Raw genomic sequence first — 20,642 nt, 5'->3', positions numbered from 1 at the left:
GAACCAGAACAGTGGCGAACACTGTTCGCCCAACACTACGTTCACCAGAAAATAATCGTAATGTGGGCAGTGTTCACCAGAAAACATCGTAATGTGACCAGCATTCACCAGAAAGTAATCGTAATGTGGCCAGCGTTCACCAGAAAATAATCGTAATACGGCCAGCGTGCACCAGAAAATAATCGTAATGCAGCCAGCGTTCACCCAAAAAAATTCGTAAGGTGACAGCGTTCACCAGAAAATAATCGTAATGTGGGCAGCATTCCCTAGAAAATAATCGTAATGTGGCCAGCGCTTACCAGAAAATAATCGTAATGTGTCCAGCGTTCACAAGCAAATAATCGTAATGTGGGCAGCGTTCACCAGAAAATAATCATAAGATGGCCAGCGTTCACCAGAAAATAATCATAATGTGGCCAGCGTTCACCAGGAAATAATCGTAATGTGGGCAGCATTCACCAGAAAATAATCGTAATGTGGCCTGCGTTCACCAGGAAATAATCGTAATGTGGGCAGCATTCACCAGAAAGTAATTGTATTGTGGCCAGCATTCACCAGAAAATATTCGAAATGTGGCCAACGTTCAACAGAAAATAATCGTAATATGGCCAGCGTTCACCAGAAAATATTCGTAATGTGGGCAGCGTTCACCAGAAAATAATCATAATGCAGCCAGCTTTCATCAGAAAATATTAGTAATGTGGCCAACGTTCACCGCGAAATGATCGTAATGTGGGCAGCATTCACCAGAAAATAATCGTAAGGTGGCCAGTGTTCACCATAAAATAATCGTAATGTGGGCAGCATTTACCAGAAAATAATCGTAATGTGGGCAGCGTTCACCAGAAAATAATCGTAATGAGGCCAGCATTCACCAGGAAAAAATCGTAATGTGGCCAACGTTCACCAGAAAATAATCATAATACGGCCAGCGTTCACCAGAAAATAATCGTAATGTGGGCAGCGTTCACCAGAAAATAATCGTAATGCAGCCAGCGTTCACCAGAAAATATTCGTAATGTGGCCAGCGTTCACCAGGAAATAATCGTAATGTGGGCAGCATTCACCAGAAAATAATTGTAAGGTGGCCAGTGTTCACCAGAAAATAATCGTAATGTGGCCAGCGTTCACCAGAAAATAATTGTAATGTGGGCAGTGTTCACCAGAAAATAATCGTAATGTGGGCAGCGTTCACCAGAAAATAATCGTAATGTGGGCAGTGTTCACCAGAAAATAATCGTAATGTGGTGTGAAGTTTAGAGGGGTCGCAGCCAGCACGCAGTACACAGATGTATCAAATAAAGTCCGTGTATTGTGCAGCAGAAGATAAACAGCTTTAGTTCAGCAGTAAAAGTGGAAAATAAGCAGACAGCTTACTTAAGCTTTGTAGTATACAGCCCAGCATGAACAAACAAGGTTCATTTTTCCATCGTTCACCAGAAAATAATCGTAAGGTGGCCAGCGTTCACCAGAAAATAATCGTAATGTGGCCAGCATTCCCTAGAAAATAATAGTGATGTGGCCAGCGTTTACCAGAAAATAATCGTAATGTGGGCAGTGTTCACCAGAAAATAATCGTAAGGTGGCCAGTGTTCACCAGAAAATAATCGTAATGCGGCCTGCGTTCACCAGGAAAAAATCGTAATGTGGGCAGCGTTCACCACGAAAGAATCGCAATGTGGGCAGCGTTCACCAGAAAATAATCATAATGTGGACAGCGTTCACCAGGAAATAATCGTAATGTGGGCAGCATTCACCACAAAATAATCGTAAGGTGGTCAGTGTTCACCAGAAAATAATCGTAATGCGGCCAGCGTTCACCAGGAAAAAATCGTAATGTGGGCAGCAATCACCAGAAAATAATTGTAATGTGGGCAGCATTCAACAGAAAATAATCGTAAGGTGGCCGGTGTTCACCAGAAAAAATTCATAATGCGGCCAGCGTTCACCAGGGAAAAAATCGTAATGTGGGCAGCGTTCACAAGGAAAAAATCGCAATGTGGGCAGCGTTCACCAGAAAATAATCGTAATGTGGCAAGCGTTCACCAGGAAATAATCGTAATGTGGACAGCATTTACCAGAAAATAATCGTAATGTGGCCAGCGTTCACAAGGAAAAAATCGTAATGTGGGCAGCATTCACCAGAAAATAATCGTAATGTGGCCAACATTCACCAGAAAAAAATCGTAATGCAGCCAGCGTTCACCAGAAAATATTCGTAATGTGGGCAGTATTCACCAGGAAATAATCTTATGTGGCCATCGTTCACCAGAAAATAATCATAATGTGGCCAGCGTTCACCAGAAAATAATCGTAATGTGGCAGCGTTCACCAGAAAATAATCATAATGCAGCCAGCGTTCAACAGAGAATAATCGTAATGCGGCCAGCATTCACCAGAAAATGATCGTAATGTGGGCAGTGTTCACCAGAAAAAAATCATAATGTGGCCAACGTTTACCAGAAAAGAATTGTAATGTGGCCATCATTCACCAGAAAGTAATCGTAATGTGGCCAGCATTCACCAGAATAGAATCGTAATGTGGGCAGCGTTCACCTAGTGTTGGGCGAACATCTAGATGTTCGGGTTCGGGCCGAACAGGCCGAACATGGCCGCGATGTTCGGGTGTTCGACCCGAACTCCGAACATAATGGAAGTCAATGGGGACCCGAACTTTTGTGCTTTGTAAAGCCTCCTTACATGCTACATACACCAAATTTACAGGGTATGTGCACCTTGGGAGTGGGTACAAGAGGAAAAAAAAATAGCAAAAAGAGCTTATAGTTTTTGAGAAAATCGATTTTAAAGTTTCAAAGGGAAAACTGTCTTTAAAATGCGGGAAATGTCTGTTTTCTTTGCACAGGTAACATGCTTTTTGTCGGCATGCAGTCATAAATGTAATACAGATGAGAGGTTCAATAAACAAGGACCGGAAACGCTAACCCATCACAGATGTTCATTGTTCATGTTACTTGGTTGGGGTCCGGGAGTGTTGCGTAGTCGTTTCCAATCCAGGATTGATTCATTTTAATTTGAGTCAGACGGTCTGCATTTTCTGTGGAGAGGCGGATACGCCGCCGATCTGTGACGATGCCTCCGGCAGCACTGAAACAGCGTTCCGACATAACGCTGGCTGCCGGGCAAGCCAGCACCTCTATTGCGTACATTGCCAGTTTGTGCCAGGTGTCTAGCTTCGATACCCAATAGTTGAAGGGTGCAGATGGATTGTTCAACACAGCTACGCCATCTGACATGTAGTCCTTGACCATCTTCTCCAGGCGATCGGTGTTGGAGGTGGATCTGCACGCTTGCTGTTCTGTGTGCTGCTGCATGGGTGTCAGAAAATTTTCCCACTCCAAGGACACTGCCGATACCATTCCCTTTTAGGCACTAGCTGCGGCTTGTGTTGTTTGCTGCCCTCCTGGTCGTCCTGGGTTTGCGGAAGTCAGTCTGTCGGCGTACAACTGGCTAGAGGAGGGGGAGGATGTCAATCTCCTCTCTAAAGTCTCCACAAGGGCCTGCTGGTATTCTTCCATTTTGACCTGTCTGGCTCTTTCTTCAAGCAGCTCTGGAACATTGTGTTTGTACCGTGGATCCAGAAGGGTATAAACCCAGTAATTGGTGTTGTCCAGAATGCGCACAATGCGTGGGTCGCATTCAATGCAGTCCTAGGCCGAAGAGGTCATAGCCTAGGGTCACAAAACCTGTTTATTTGGGCAATTTCAATGGTGGCGAGTCTGACGTACATAAATCGCAGCAATGGCCGTTAGCAACGTCTGAATCTCACGAAATGTCTCATGCAGGTAGAAGACATATTGTTAGACTTGGGCTCCAAAGATGGGTTCCCTACATCTCTGCAAACCAGAGTTACAGGGCTCCAAATTTGGTAAAATCCCCCATAGGCTTTCATTGGGCCTCCTATTTACAGTTCCAAAATCTCACATCTTTTCAAAGGGCAATTACTCAGCAGTGGCAAATTTTCTAGCATTGTAGGGACCCTTAGGGGGAACATGACTGGTGAGTTTCGGGCCCCTAGGCCAAAGAGGTCATAGCCTAGGGTCACAAAAACCTGTTTATTTGGGCTATTTCAATGGTAGTGATGGTGACGTACATAAATCGCAGCAATGGCCGTTAGCAAAGTCTGAATCTCACGAAATGTCTCATGCAGGTAGAAGACATATTGTTAGACTTGGATTCCAAAGATGGGGTCCCTACATCTCTGCAAACCAGAGTTACAGGGGTCCAAAATTGGTAAAATCCCCCATAGGATTTCATTGCCTCCCTATTTCACTTTCCAAAATCTCACATCTTTTCAAAGGGCAATGGCTCAGCAGTACCAAATTTTCTAGCATTGTAGGGACCCTTAGGGGGATCATGACTGGTGAGTTTTGCCACTGCTGAGCCATTGCCCTTTGAAATGGTGTGAGATTTTGGAACGGTAAATAGGAGGCCCAATGAAAGCCTATGGGGGATTTTACCAATTTTGGACCCCTGTAACTCTGGTTTGAAGAGATGTAGGGACCCCATCTTTGGAATCCAAGTCTAACAATATGTCTTCTACCTGCATGAGACATTTCGTGAGATTCAGACGTTGCTAACTGCCATGGCTGAGATTTATGTACGCCACCATAACTACCATTGAAATAGCCCAAATAAACAGGTTTTTGTGACCCTAGGCTATGACCTCTTTGGCCTAGGGGCCCAAAACTCACCAGTCATGTTCCCCCTAAGGGTCCCTACAATGCTAGAAAATTTGCCACTGCTGAGTAATTGCCCTTTGAAAAGATGTGAGATTTTGGAACTGTAAATAGGAGGCCCAATGAAAGCCTATGGGGGATTTTACCAAATTTGGAGCCCTGTAACTCTGGTTTGCAGAGATGTAGGGAACCCATCTTTGGAGCCCAAGTCTAACAATATGTCTTCTACCTGCATGAGACATTTCGTGAGATTCAGACGTTGCTAACGGCCATTGCTGCGATTTATGTACGTCAGACTCGCCACCATTGAAATTGCCCAAATAAACAGGTTTTGTGACCCTAGGCTATGACCTCTTCGGCCTAGGACTGCATTGAACGCGACCCACGCATTGTGCGCATTCTGGACAACACCAATTACTGGGTTTATACCCTTCTGGATCCACGGTACAAACACAATGTTCCAGAACTGCTTGAAGAAAGAGCCAGACAGGTCAAAATGGAAGAATACCAGCAGGCCCTTGTGGAGACTTTAGAGAGGAGATTGACATCCTCCCCCTCCTCTAGCCAGTTGTACGCCGACAGACTGACTTCCGCAAACCCAGGACGACCAGGAGGGCAGCAAACACCACAAGCCGCAGCTAGAGCCCAAAAGGGAATGGTATCGGCAGTGTCCTTGGAGTGGGAAAATTTTCTGACACCCATGCAGCAGCACACAGAACAGCAAGCGTGCAGATCCACCTCCAACACCGATCGCCTGGAGAAGATGGTCAAGGACTACATGTCAGATGGCGTAGCTGTGTTGAACAATCCATCTGCACCCTTCAACTATTGGGTATCGAAGCTAGACACCTGGCACAAACTGGCAATGTACGCAATAGAGGTGCTGGCTTGCCCGGCAGCCAGCGTTATGTCGGAACGCTGTTTCAGTGCTGCCGGAGGCATCGTCACAGATCGGCGGCGTATCCGCCTCTCCACAGAAAATGCAGACCGTCTGACTCAAATTAAAATGAATCAATCCTGGATTGGGAACGACTACGCAACACTCCCGGACCCCAACCAAGTAACATGAACAATGAACATCTGTGATGGGTTAGCGTTTCCGGTCCCTGTTTATTGAACCTCTCATCTGTATTACATTTATGACTGCATGGCGACAAAATGCAAATTGCTATCCGCACGCTTCTTGTCCTCATGCAAGGCCTGGGTTGTTGTGTCTCAAAGCGTGGCCTTCTCCTCCTGCGCCACCCTCCTCCTGTTCCATCACGTGTGCTGCTGCTGGGTTAGCGTTACCGGTCCCTTTTCCTGGAACCTCTTATATGTATTACATTTATGACTGCATGCCGACAAAAAGCATGTTACCTGTGCAAAGAAAACAGACATTTCCCGCATTTAAAAGACAGTTTTCCCTTTGAAACTTTAAAATCGATTTTCTCAAAAACTATAAGCTCTTTTTGCTAAAAAAATTTTTCCTCTTGTACCCACTCCCAAGGTGCACATACCCTGTAAATTTGGGGTATGTAACATATAAGGAGGCTTTACAAAGCATGAAAGTTCGGGTCCCCATTGACTTCCATTATGTTCGGAGTTCGGCCATGTTCGGCCCGAACCCGAACATCTAGATGTTCGCCCAACACTACACGTGACCCGTTCGGCCAATCACAGCGCTAGCCGAACGTTCGGGAAACGTTCGGCCATGCGCTCTTAGTTCGGCCATATGGCCGAACAGTTTGGCCGAACACCATCAGGTGTTCGGCTGAACCCGAACATCACCCGAACAGGGTGATGTTCTGCAGAACCCGAACAGTGGCGAACACTGTTCGCCCAACACTACGTTCACCAGAAAATAATCGTAATGTGGGCAGTGTTCACCAGAAAACATCGTAATGTGACCAGCATTCACCAGAAAGTAATCGTAATGTGGCCAGCGTTCACCAGAAAATAATCGTAATACGGCCAGCGTGCACCAGAAAATAATCGTAATGCAGCCAGCGTTCACCCAAAAAAATTCGTAAGTTGACAGCGTTCACCAGAAAATAATCGTAATGTGGGCAGCATTCCCTAGAAAATATACGTAATGTGGCCAGCGCTCACCAGAAAATAATCGTAATGTGTCCAGCGTTCACAAGCAAATAATCGTAATGTGGGCAGCGTTCACCAGAAAATAATCATAAGATGGCCAGCGTTCACCAGAAAATAATCATAATGTGGCCAGCGCTCACCAGGAAATAATCGTAATGTGGGCAGCATTCACTAGAAAATAATCGTAATGTGGCCTGCGTTCACCAGGAAATAATCGTAATGTGGGCAGCATTCACCAGAAAGTAATTGTATTGTGGCCAGCATTCACCAGAAAATATTCGAAATGTGGCCAACGTTCAACAGAAAATAATCGTAATATGGCCAGCGTTCACCAGAAAATATTCGTAATGTGGGCAGCGTTCACCAGAAAATAATCATAATGCAGCCAGCTTTCATCAGAAAATATTAGTAATGTGGCCAACGTTCACCGCGAAATGATCGTAATGTGGGCAGCATTCACCAGAAAATAATCGTAAGGTGGCCAGTGTTCACCATAAAATAATCGTAATGTGGCCAGCTTTAACCTGAAAATAATCATAATGTGGGCAGCATTCCCAAGAAAATAATCCTAATGTGGCCAGCGTTCACCAGAAAATATTCGTAATGTGGCCAGAGTTCACCAGGCAATAATCGTAATGTGGGCAGCATTCACCAGAAAATAATTGTAAGGTGGCCAGTGTTCACCAGAAAATAATCAAAATGTGGGCAGCATTCCCTAGAAAATAATCGTAATGTGGCCAGCGTTCACCAGAAAATAATTGTAATATGGGCAGCATTCCCTACAAAATAATCGTAATGTGGGCAGCGTTCACCAGAAAATAATCCTAATGTGGCCAGCATTCACCAGGAAATTATCTTATGTGGCCAGCGTTCACCAGAAAATAATTGCAATGTGGCCAGCGTTCACTAGAAAAAATCGTAATGTGGGCAGCATTAACCAGAAAATAATCGTAATGTGGGCAGCGTTCACCAGAAAATAATCGTAATGAGGCCAGCATTCACCAGGAAAAAATCGTAATGTGGCCAACGTTCACCAGAAAATAATCATAATACGGCCAGCGTTCACCAGAAAATAATCGTAATGTGGGCAGCGTTCACCAGAAAATAATCGTAATGCAGCCAGCGTTCACCAGAAAATATTCGTAATGTGGCCAGCGTTCACCAGGAAATAATCGTAATGTGGGCAGCATTCACCAGAAAATAATTGTAAGGTGGCCAGTGTTCACCAGAAAATAATCGTAATGTGGCCAGCGTTCACCAGAAAATAATTGTAATGTGGGCAGTGTTCACCAGAAAATAATCGTAATGTGGCCAATGTTCCCCAGGAAATAATCGTAATGTGACCACCGTTCCCCAGGAAATAATTGTAATGTGGCCAGCGTTCACCAGAAAATAATTGTAATGTGGGCAGTGTTCACCAGAAAATAATCGTAATGTGGCTAGCGTTCACCAGAAAATAATTGTAATGTGGCCAGCGTTCACCAGAAAATAATTGTAATGTGGGCAGTGTTCACCAGGAAATAATCGTAATGTGGCCAGCGTTCACCAGAAAATAATTGTAATGTGGCCAGCGTTCACCAGAAAATAATTGTAATGTGGGCAGTGTTCACCAGAAAATAATCGTAATGTGGCTAGCGTTCACCAGAAAATAATCGTAATGTGGGCAGTGTTCACCAGAAAATAATCGTAATGTGGTGTGAAGTTTAGAGGGGTCGCAGCCAGCATGCAGTACACAGATGTATCAAATAAAGTCAGTGTATTGTGCAGCAGAAGATAAACAGCTTCAGTTCAGCAGTAAAAGTGGAAAATAAGCAGACAGCTTACTTAAGCTTTGTAGTATACAGCCCAGCATGAACAAACAAGGTTCATTTTTCCATCGTTCACCAGAAAATAATCGTAAGGTGGCCAGCGTTCCCTAGAAAATAAAAGTGATGTGGCCAGCGTTCACCAGAAAATAATCGTAATGTGGCCAGCATTCCCTAGAAAATAATAGTGATGTGGCCAGCGTTTACCAGAAAATAATCGTAATGTGGGCAGCATTCACCAGAAAATAATCGTAAGGTGGCCAGTGTTCACCAGAAAATAATCGTAATGCGGCCAGCGTTCACCAGGAAAAAATCGTAATGTGGGCAGCGTTCACCACGAATAAAATCGCAATGTGGGCAGCGTTCACCAGAAAATAATCATAATGTGGACAGCGTTCACCAGGTAATAATCGTAATGTGGGCAGCATTCACCACAAAATAATCGTAAGGTGGTCAGTGTTCACCAGAAAATAATCGTAATGCGGCCAGCGTTCACCAGGAAAAAATCGTAATGTGGGCAGCAATCACCAGAAAATAATTGTAATGTGGGCAGCATTCAACAGAAAATAATCGTAAGGTGGCCGGTGTTCACCAGAAAAAATTCATAATGCGGCCAGCGTTCACCAGGGAAAAAATCGTAATGTGGGCAGCGTTCACAAGGAAAAAATCGCAATGTGGGCAGCGTTCACCAGAAAATAATCGTAATGTGGCAAGCGTTCACCAGGAAATAATCGTAATGTGGACAGCATTTACCAGAAAATAATCGTAATGTGGCCAGCGTTCACAAGGAAAAAAATCGTAATGTGGGCAGCATTCACCAGAAAATAATCGTAATGTGGCCAACATTCACCATAAAAAAATCGTAATGCAGCCAGCGTTCACCAGAAAATATTCGTAATGTGGGCAGTATTCACCAGGAAATAATCTTATGTGGCCATCGTTCACCAGAAAATAATCATAATGTGGCCAGCGTTCACCAGAAAATAATCGTAATGTGGCAGCGTTCACCAGAAAATAATCATAATGCAGCCAGCGTTCAACAGAGAATAATCGTAATGCGGCCAGCATTCACCAGGAAATAATCGTAATGTGGGCAGTGTTCACCAGAAAATAATCATAATGTGGCCAACGTTTACCAGAAAAGAATTGTAATGTGGCCATCATTCACCAGAAAGTAATCGTAATGTGGCCAGCATTCACCAGAATAGAATCGTAATGTGGGCAGCGTTCACCTAGTGTTGGGCGAACATCTAGATGTTCGGGTTCGGGCCGAACAGGCCGAACATGGCCGCGATGTTCGGGTGTTCGACCCGAACTCCGAACATAATGGAAGTCAATGAGGACCCGAACTTTTGTGCTTTGTAAAGCCTCCTTACATGCTACATACCCCAAATTTACAGGGTATGTGCACCTTGGGAGTGGGTACAAGAGGAAAAAAAAATAGCAAAAAGAGCTTATAGTTTTTGAGAAAATCGATTTTAAAGTTTCAAAGGGAAAACTGTCTTTAAAATGCGGGAAATGTCTGTTTTCTTTGCACAGGTAACATGCTTTTTGTCGGCATGCAGTCATAAATGTAATACAGATGAGAGGTTCAATAAACAAGGACCGGAAACGCTAACCCATCACAGATGTTCATTGTTCATGTTACTTGGTTGGGGTCCGGGAGTGTTGCGTAGTCGTTTCCAATCCAGGATTGATTCATTTTAATTTGAGTCAGACGGTCTGCATTTTCTGTGGAGAGGCGGATACGCCGCCGATCTGTGACGATGCCTCCGGCAGCACTGAAACAGCGTTCCGACATAACGCTGGCTGCCGGGCAAGCCGGCACCTCTATTGCGTACATTGCCAGTTTGTGCCAGGTGTCTAGCTTCGATACCCAATAGTTGAAGGGTGCAGATGGATTGTTCAACACAGCTACGCCATCTGACATGTAGTCCTTGACCATCTTCTCCAGGCGATCGGTGTTGGAGGTGGATCTGCACGCTTGCTGTTCTGTGTGCTGCTGCATGGGTGTCAGAAAATTTTCCCACTCCAAGGACACTGCCGATACTATTCCCTTTTAGGCACTAGCTGCGGCTTGTGTTGTTTGCTGCCCTCCTGGTCGTCCTGGGTTTGCGGAAGTCAGTCTGTCGGCGTACAACTGGCTAGAGGAGGGGGAGGATGTCAATCTCCTCTCTAAAGTCTCCACAAGGGCCTGCTGGTATTCTTCCATTTTGACCTGTCTGGCTCTTTCTTCAAGCAGTTCTGGAACATTGTGTTTGTACCGTGGATCCAGAAGGGTATAAACCCAGTAATTGGTGTTGTCCAGAATGCGCACAATGCGTGGGTCGCGTTCACTGCAGTCCTAGGCCGAAGAGGTCATAGCCTAGGGTCACAAAACCTGTTTATTTGGGCAATTTCAATGGTGGCGAGTCTGACGTACATAAATCGCAGCAATGGCCGTTAGCAACGTCTGAATCTCACGAAATGTCTCATGCAGGTAGAAGACATATTGTTAGACTTGGGCTCCAAAGATGGGTTCCCTACATCTCTGCAAACCAGAGTTACAGGGCTCCAAATTTGGTAAAATCCCCCATAGGCTTTCATTGGGCCTCCTATTTACAGTTCCAAAATCTCACATCTTTTCAAAGGGCAATTACTCAGCAGTGGCAAATTTTCTAGCATTGTAGGGACCCTTAGGGGGAACATGACTGGTGAGTTTCGGGCCCCTAGGCCGAAGAGGTCATAGCCTAGGGTCACAAAAACCTGTTTATTTGGGCTATTTCAATGGTAGTGATGGTGACGTACATAAATCGCAGCAATGGCCGTTAGCAAAGTCTGAATCTCACGAAATGTCTCATGCAGGTAGAAGACATATTGTTAGACTTGGATTCCAAAGATGGGGTCCCTACATCTCTGCAAACCAGAGTTACAGGGGTCCAAAATTGGTAAAATCCCCCATAGGATTTCATTGCCTCCCTATTTCACTTTCCAAAATCTCACATCTTTTCAAAGGGCAATGGCTCAGCAGTACCAAATTTTCTAGCATTGTAGGGACCCTTAGGGGGATCATGACTGGTGAGTTTTGCCACTGCTGAGCCATTGCCCTTTGAAATGGTGTGAGATTTTGGAACGGTAAATAGGAGGCCCAATGAAAGCCTATGGGGGATTATACCAATTTTGGACCCCTGTAACTCTGGTTTGCAGAGATGTAGGGACCCCATCTTTGGAATCCAAGTCTAACAATATGTCTTCTACCTGCATGAGACATTTCGTGAGATTCAGACGTTGCTAACGGCCATGGCTGAGATTTATGTACGCCACCATAACTACCATTGAAATAGCCCAAATAAACAGGTTTTTGTGACCCTAGGCTATGACCTCTTCGGCCTAGGGGCCCGAAACTCACCAGTCATGTTCCCCCTAAGGGTCCCTACAATGCTAGAAAATTTGGTACTGCTGAGCCATTGCCCTTTGAAAAGATGTGAGATTTTGGAAAGTGAAATAGGGAGGCAATGAAATCCTATGGGGGATTTTACCAATTTTGGACCCATGTAACTCTGGTTTGCAGAGATGTAGGGACCCCATCTTTGGAATCCAAGTCTAACAATATGTCTTCTACCTGCATGAGACATTTCGTGAGATTCAGACTTTGCTAACGGCCATTGCTGCGATTTATGTAGGTCACCATCACTACCATTGAAATAGCCCAAATAAACAGGTTTTTGTGACCCTAGGCTATGACCTCTTTGGCCTAGGGGCCCGAAACTCACCAGTCATGTTCCCCCTAAGGGTCCCTACAATGCTAGAAAATTTGCCACTGCTGAGTAATTGCCCTTTGAAAAGATGTGAGATTTTGGAACTGTAAATAGGAGGCCCAATGAAAGCCTATGGGGGATTTTACCAAATTTGGAGCCCTGTAACTCTGGTTTGCAGAGATGTAGGGAACCCATCTTTGGAGCCCAAGTCTAACAATATGTCTTCTACCTGCATGAGACATTTCGTGAGATTCAGACGTTGCTAACGGCCATTGCTGCGATTTATGTACGTCAGACTCGCCACCATTGAAATTGCCCAAATAAACAGGTTTTGTGACCCTAGGCTATGACCTCTTCGGCCTAGGACTGCATTGAACGCGACCCACGCATTGTGCGCATTCTGGACAACACCAATTACTGGGTTTATACCCTTCTGGATCCACGGTACAAACACAATGTTCCAGAACTGCTTGAAGAAAGAGCCAGACAGGTCAAAATGGAAGAATACCAGCAGGCCCTTGTGGAGACTTTAGAGAGGAGATTGACATCCTCCCCCTCCTCTAGCCAGTTGTACGCCGACAGACTGACTTCCGCAAACCCAGGACGACCAGGAGGGCAGCAAACAACACAAGCCGCAGCTAGTGCCCAAAAGGGAATGGTATCGGCAGTGTCCTTGGAGTGGGAAAATTTTCTGACACCCATGCAGCAGCACACAGAACAGCAAGCGTGCAGATCCACCTCCAACACCGATCGCCTGGAGAAGATGGTCAAGGACTACATGTCAGATGGCGTAGCTGTGTTGAACAATCCATCTGCACCCTTCAACTATTGGGTATCGAAGCTAGACACCTGGCACAAACTGGCAATGTACGCAATAGAGGTGCTGGCTTGCCCGGCAGCCAGCGTTATGTCGGAACGCTGTTTCAGTGCTGCCGGAGGCATCGTCACAGATCGGCGGCGTATCCGCCTCTCCACAGAAAATGCAGACCGTCTGACTCAAATTAAAATGAATCAATCCTGGATTGGAAACGACTACGCAACACTCCCGGACCCCAACCAAGTAACATGAACAATGAACATCTGTGATGGGTTAGCGTTTCCGGTCCCTGTTTATTGAACCTCTCATCTGTATTACATTTATGACTGCATGGCGACAAAATGCAAATTGCTATCCGCACGCTTCTTGTCCTCATGCAAGGCCTGGGTTGTTGTGTCTCAAAGCGTGGCCTTCTCCTCCTGCGCCACCCTCCTCCTGTTCCATCACGTGTGCTGCTGCTGGGTTAGCGTTACCGGTCCCTTTTCCTGGAACCTCTTATATGTATTACATTTATGACTGCATGCCGACAAAAAGCATGTTACCTGTGCAAAGAAAACAGACATTTCCCGCATTTAAAAGACAGTTTTCCCTTTGAAACTTTAAAATCGATTTTCTCAAAAACTATAAGCTCTTTTTGCTAAAAAATTTTTTCCTCTTGTACCCACTCCCAAGGTGCACATACCCTGTAAATTTGGGGTATGTAACATATAAGGAGGCTTTACAAAGCACGAAAGTTCGGGTCCCCATTGACTTCCATTATGTTCGGAGTTCGGCCATGTTCGGCCCGAACCCGAACATCTAGATGTTCACCCAACACTACACGTGACCCGTTCGGCCAATCACAGCGCTAGCCGAACGTTCGGGCGACGTTCGGCCATGCGCTCTTAGTTCGGCCATATGGACGAACAGTTTAGCTGAACACCATCAGGTGTTCGGCCGAACCCGAACATCACCCGAACAGGGTGATGTTCTGCAGAACCCGAACAGTGGCGAACGCTGTTCGCCCAACACTACGTTCACCAGAAAATAATCGTAATGTGGGCAGTGTTCACCAGAAAACATCGTAATGTGACCAGCATTAACCAGAAAATAATCGTAATGTGGCCAGCGCTCACCAGAAAATAATCGTAATGTGTCCAGCGTTCACAAGGAAATAATCGTAATGTGGACAGCGTTCACCAGAAAATAATCATAAGATGGCCAGTGTTCACCAGAAAATAATCGTAATGTGGGCAGCATTCACCAGAAAATAATCGTAATGTGGCCTGCGTTCACCAGGAAATAATCGTAATGTGGGCAGCATTCACCAGAAAGTAATTGTATTGTGGCCAGCATTCACCAGAAAATATTCGAAATGTGGCCAACGTTCAACAGAAAATAATCGTAATATGGCCAGCGTTCACCAGAAAATATTCGTAATGTGGGCAGCGTTCACCAGAAAATAATAGTAATGTGGCCAACGTTCACCGCGAAATGATCGTAATGTGGGCAGCATTCACCAGAAAATAATCGTAAGGTGGCCAGTGTTCACCATAAAATAATCGTAATGTGGCCAGCTTTAACCTGAAAATAATCATAATGTGGGCAGCATTCCCTAGAAAATAATCCTAATGTGGCCAGCGTTCACCAGAAAATATTCGTAATGTGGCCAGAGTTCACCAGGCAATAATCGTAATGTGGGCAGCATTCACCAGAAAATAATTGTAAGGTGGCCAGTGTTCACCAGAAAATAATCAAAATGTGGGCAGCATTCCCTAGAAAATAATCGTAATGTGAGAAAATAATCCTAATGTGGCCAGCATTCACCAGGAAATTATCTTATGTGGCCAGCGTTCACTAGAAAATAATCGTAATGTAGGCAGCATTCACCAGGAAAAAATCGTAATGTGGGCAGCATTAACCAGAAAATAATCGTAATGTGGGCAGCGTTCACCAGAAAATAATCGTAATGAGGCCAGCATTCACCAGGAAAAAATCGTAATGTGGCCAACGTTCACCAGAAAATAATCGTAATACGGCCAGCGTTCACCAGAAAATAATCGTAATGTGGGCAGCGTTCACCAGAAAATAATCGAAATGCAGCCAGCGTTCACCAGAAAATATTCGTAATGTGGGCAGCATTCACCAGAAAATAATTGTAAGGTGGCCAGTGTTCACCAGAAAATAATCGTAATGTGGCCAGCGTTCACCAGAAAATAATTGTAATGTGGGCAGTGTTCACCAGAAAATAATCGTGATGTGGGCAGCGTTCACCAGAAAATAATCGTAATGTGGGCAGTGTTCACCAGAAAATAATCGTAATGTGGTGTGAAGTTTAGAGGGGTCGCAGCCAGCACGCAGTACACAGATGTATCAAATAAAATCAGTGTATTGTGCAGCAGAAGATAAACAGCTTCAGTTCAGCAGTAAAAGTGGAAAATAAGCAGACAGCTTACTTAAGCTTTGTAGTATACAGTCCAGCATGTTCAAACAAGGTTCATTTTTCCATCGTTCACCAGAAAATAATCGTAAGGTGGCCAGCGTTCACCAGAATATAATCGTAATGTGGCCAGCATTCCCTAGAAAATAATAGTGATGTGGCCAGCGTTTACCAGAAAATAATCGTAATGTGGGCAGCATTCACCAGAAAATAATCGTAAGGTGGCCAGTGTTCACCAGAAAATAATCGTAATGCGGCCAGCGTTTACCAGGAAAAAATCGTAATGTGGGCAGCGTTCACCACGAAAAAAATCGCAATGTGGGCAGCGTTCACCAGAAAATAATCATAATGTGGACAGCGTTCCCCAGGAAATAATCGTAATGTGGGCAGCATTCACCACAAAATAATCGTAAGGTGGTCAGTGTTCACCAGAAAATAATCGTAATGCGGCCAGCGTTCACCAGGAAAAAATCGTAATGTGGGCAGCAATCACCAGAAAATAATTGTAATGTGGGCAGCATTCAACAGAAAATAATCGTAAGGTGGCCGGTGTTCACCAGAAAAAATTCATAATGCGGCCAGCGTTCACCAGGGAAAAAATCGTAATGTGGGCAGCGTTCACAAGGAAAAAAATCGCAATGTGGGCAGCGTTCACCAGAAAATAATCGTAATGTGGCAAGCGTTCACCAGGAAATAATCGTAATGTGGACAGCATTTACCAGAAAATAATCGTAATGTGGCCAGCGTTCACAAGGAAAAAATCGTAATGTGGGCAGCATTCACCAGAAAATAATCGTAATGCAGCCAGCGTTCACCAGAAAATATTCGTAATGTGGGCAGTATTCACCAGGAAATAATCTTATGTGGCCATCGTTCACCAGAAAATAATCATAATGCAGCCAGCGTTCAACAGAGAATAATCGTAATGCGGCCAGCATTCACCAGGAAATGATCGTAATGTGGGCAGTGTTCACCAGAAAATAATCATAATGTGGCCAACGTTCACCAGAAAAGAATTGTAATGTGGCCATCATTCACCAGAAAGTAATCGTAATGTGGCCAGCATTCACCAGAATAGAATCGTAATGTGGGCAGCGTTCACCAGAAAAAAATCGTAATGTGGGCAGTGTTCACCAGAAAAAATCTTAATTTGACCAGCATTCACCAGAAAGTAATCGTAATGTGGCCAGCGTTCACCAGAAAATAATCGTAATACGGCCAGCGTGCACCAGAAAATAATCGTAATGCAGCCAGCGTTCACCCAAAAAAATTCGTAAGGTGACAGCGTTCACCAGAAAATAATCGTAATGTGGGCAGCATTCCCTAGAAAATAATCGTAATGTGGCCAGCGCTCACCAGAAAATAATCGTAATGTGTCCAGCGTTCACAAGGAAATAATCGTAATGTGGGCAGCGTTCACCAGAAAATAATCATAAGATGGCCAGTGTTCACCAGAAAATAATCGTAATGCGGCCAGCGTTCACCAGGAAAAAAACGTAATGTGGGCAGCGTTCACCAGGAAAAAAATCGCAATGTGGGCAGCGTTCACCAGAAAATAATCATAATGTGGCCAGCGTTCACCAGGAAATAATCGTAATGTGGGCAGCATTCACCAGAAAATAATCGTAATGTGGCCTGCGTTCACCAGGAAATAATCGTAATGTGGGCAGCATTCACCAGAAAGTAATTGTATTGTGGCCAGCATTCACCAGAAAATATTCGAAATGTGGCCAACGTTCAACAGAAAATAATCGTAATATGGCCAGCGTTCACCAGAAAATATTCGTAATGTGGGCAGCGTTCACCAGAAAATAATCATAATGCAGCCAGCTTTCATCAGAAAATATTAGTAATGTGGCCAACGTTCACCGCGAAATGATCGTAATGTGGGCAGCATTCACCAGAAAATAATCGTAAGGTGGCCAGTGTTCACCATAAAATAATCGTAATGTGGCCAGCTTTAACCTGAAAATAATCATAATGTGGGCAGCATTCCCTAGAAAATAATCCTAATGTGGCCAGCGTTCACCAGAAAATAATTGTAATGTGGGCAGCATTCCCTAGAAAATAATCGTAATGCAGCCAGGGTTCACCAGAAAATAATCGTAAGGTGGCCAGCGTTCACCAGAAAATAATTGTAATGTGGCCAGCATTCACCAGAAAATAATCATAATGTGGGCAGCGTTCACCAGAAAATGATCGTAACGTGGCCAGCATTTACCAGTAAATTATCTTATGTGGCCAGCGTTCACCAGAAAATAATCGTAATGTGGGCAGCGTTCACCAGAAAATAATCGTAATGTGGCCAGCGTTCACCAGAAAATAATCGTAATGAGGCCAGCATTCACCAGAAAATAATCATAATGCTGCCAGCGTTCACCAGGAAGTAATCGTAATGTGGCGAGCATTCACCAGAAAATAATCGTAATGTGGGCAGTAATCACCAGAAAATAATAATAATGTGGCCAACATTCACCAGAAAAGAATTATAATGTGGCCAGCATTCACCAGAAAGTAATCGTAATGTGGCCAGCATTCACCAGAAAAGAATCGTAATGTGGGCAACATTCACCAGAAAGTAATCGTAATGTGGCCAGAGTTCACCAGGAAATAATCGTAATGTGGGCAGCATTCCCTAGAAAATAATTGTAATGCAGCCAGCATTCACCAGAAAATATTTGTAATGTGGCAAGCGTTCACCAGAAAATAATCATAATGTGGCCAGCGTTCACCAGAAAATAATCGTAATGCGGCCAGCGTTCACGAGGAAATAATGGTAATGTGGGCAGTGTTCACTAGAAAATAATCATAATGTGGCCAATGTTTACCAGAAAAGAATCATAATGTGGCCAGCATTCACCAGAATGTAATCATAATGTGGCCAGCATTAACCAGAAAAGAATCGTAATGTGGGCAGCGTTCACCAGAAAATAATCATAATGTGGCCAGCATTCACCAGAAAGTAATGGTAATACGGCCAGCGTTCACCAGGAAATAATCGTAATGCAGCCAGCGTTCACCAGAAAATATTCGTAATGTGGCCAGAGTTCACCAGGCAATAATCGTAATGTGGGCAGCATTCACCAGAAAATGATCATAAGGTGGCCAGTGTTCACCAGAAAATAATCGTGATGCAGCCAGCGTTCACCAGAAAATATTCGTAATGTGGCCAGAGTTCACCAGGCAATAATCTTAATGTGGGCAGCATTCACCAGAAAATAATTGTAAGGTGGCCAGTGTTCACCAGAAAAGAATCAAAATGTGGGCAGCATTCCCTAGAAAATAATCGTAATGTGGCCAGCATTTACCAGAAAATAATTGTAATATGGGCAGCATTCCCTACAAAATAATCGTAATGTGGGCATTGTTCACCAGAAAATAATCCTAATGTGGCCAGCATTCACCAGGAAATTATCTTATGTGGCCAGCGTTCACCAGAAAATAATTGCAATGTGGCCAGCGTTCACTAGAAAATAATCGTAATGTAGGCAGCATTCACCAGGAAATAATCGTAATGTGGGCAGCATTAACCAGAAAATAATCGTAATGTGGCCAACGTTCAGCAGAAAATAATCGTAATACGGCCAGCGTTCACCAGAAAATAATCGTAATGCAGCCAGCGTTCACCAGAAAATATTTGTAATGTGGCCAGCGTTCACCAGGAAATAATCGTAATGTGGGCAGCATTCACCAGAAAATAATTGTAAGGTGGCCAGTGTTCACCAGAAAATAATCGTAATGTGGGCAGTGTTCACCAGAAAATAATCGTAATGTGGGCAGCGTTCACCAGAAAATAATTGTAATGTGGGCAGTGTTCACCAGAAAATAATCGTAATGTGGTGTGAAGTTTAGTGGGGTCGCAGCCAGCACGCAGTACACAGATGTATCAAATAAAGTCCGTGTATTGTGCAGCAGAAGATAAACAGCTTCAGTTCAGCAGTAAAAGTGGAAAATAAGAAGACAGCTTACTTAAGCTTTGTAGTATACAGTCCAGCATGTTCAAACAAGGTTCATTTTTCCATCTGGCCAATGCCATACTAACAACAGACCAGCGTATGGTTTGGCTTCCATCAAGTGATCTCCAATATTCCTTGTCAGGAGATTCTGTAGCAGACATGCTACTGCTCTAACGCCTCTCTCTAGACTGCCTGTGAGGCTGCTTTTTATGCATAAATTAGCATCTGATCAACACCACATTAGTGAGGCTCTCAGCTCCACTGACAACCAGGTGTGTACCTAGGTGGGATGAGAAGGCCCGCCCTTCCTTCCCTCTAATCCCAGGAGTCCGGCCCTGAAAAGAAAAAACACAAGCAGCAACTGCTTGCTGCCACCAAAATCCGGACTCCTTTCCTAGGACCACACAAGGTTTTAAAGGGACCACAGTCCAAATACAGGGGAAATGTACCTCCCATCTAATACCCAGCCCCGATGACCCCTACAGTGGCTATCGTTCACCAGAAAATAATCGTAAGGTGGCCAGCGTTCACCAGAAAATAATCGTAATGTGGCCAGCATTCCCTAGAAAATAATAGTGATGTGGCCAGCGTTTACCAGAAAATAATCGTAATGTGGGCAGCATTCACCAGAAAATAATCGTAAGGTGGCCAGTGTTCACCAGAAAATAATCGTAATGCGGCCAGCGTTCACCAGGAAAAAATCGCAATGTGGGCAGCGTTCACCAGAAAATAATCATAATGTGGACAGCGTTCACCAGGAAATAATCGTAATGTGGGCAGCATTCACCACAAAATAATCGTAAGGTGGTCAGTGTTCACCAGAAAATAATCGTAATGCGGCCAGCGTTCACCAGGAAAAAATCGCAATGTGGGCAGCGTTCACCAGAAAATAATCATAATGTGGACAGCGTTCACCAGGAAATAATCGTAATGTGGGCAGCATTCACCACAAAATAATCGTAAGGTGGTCAGTGTTCACCAGAAAATAATCGTAATGCGGCCAGCGTTCACCAGGAAAAAAATCGTAATGTGGGCAGCAATCACCAGAAAATAATTGTAATGTGGCAAGCGTTCACCAGGAAATAATCGTAATGTGGGCAGCATTCACCAGAAAATAATCGTAATGTGGCCA

The sequence above is a fragment of the Hyperolius riggenbachi genome, chromosome 2, assembly GCF_040937935.1.
Source record: "Hyperolius riggenbachi isolate aHypRig1 chromosome 2, aHypRig1.pri, whole genome shotgun sequence".
Taxonomy (NCBI): domain Eukaryota; kingdom Metazoa; phylum Chordata; class Amphibia; order Anura; family Hyperoliidae; genus Hyperolius; species Hyperolius riggenbachi.
Note: the sequence above shows the minus strand (reverse complement) of the source record.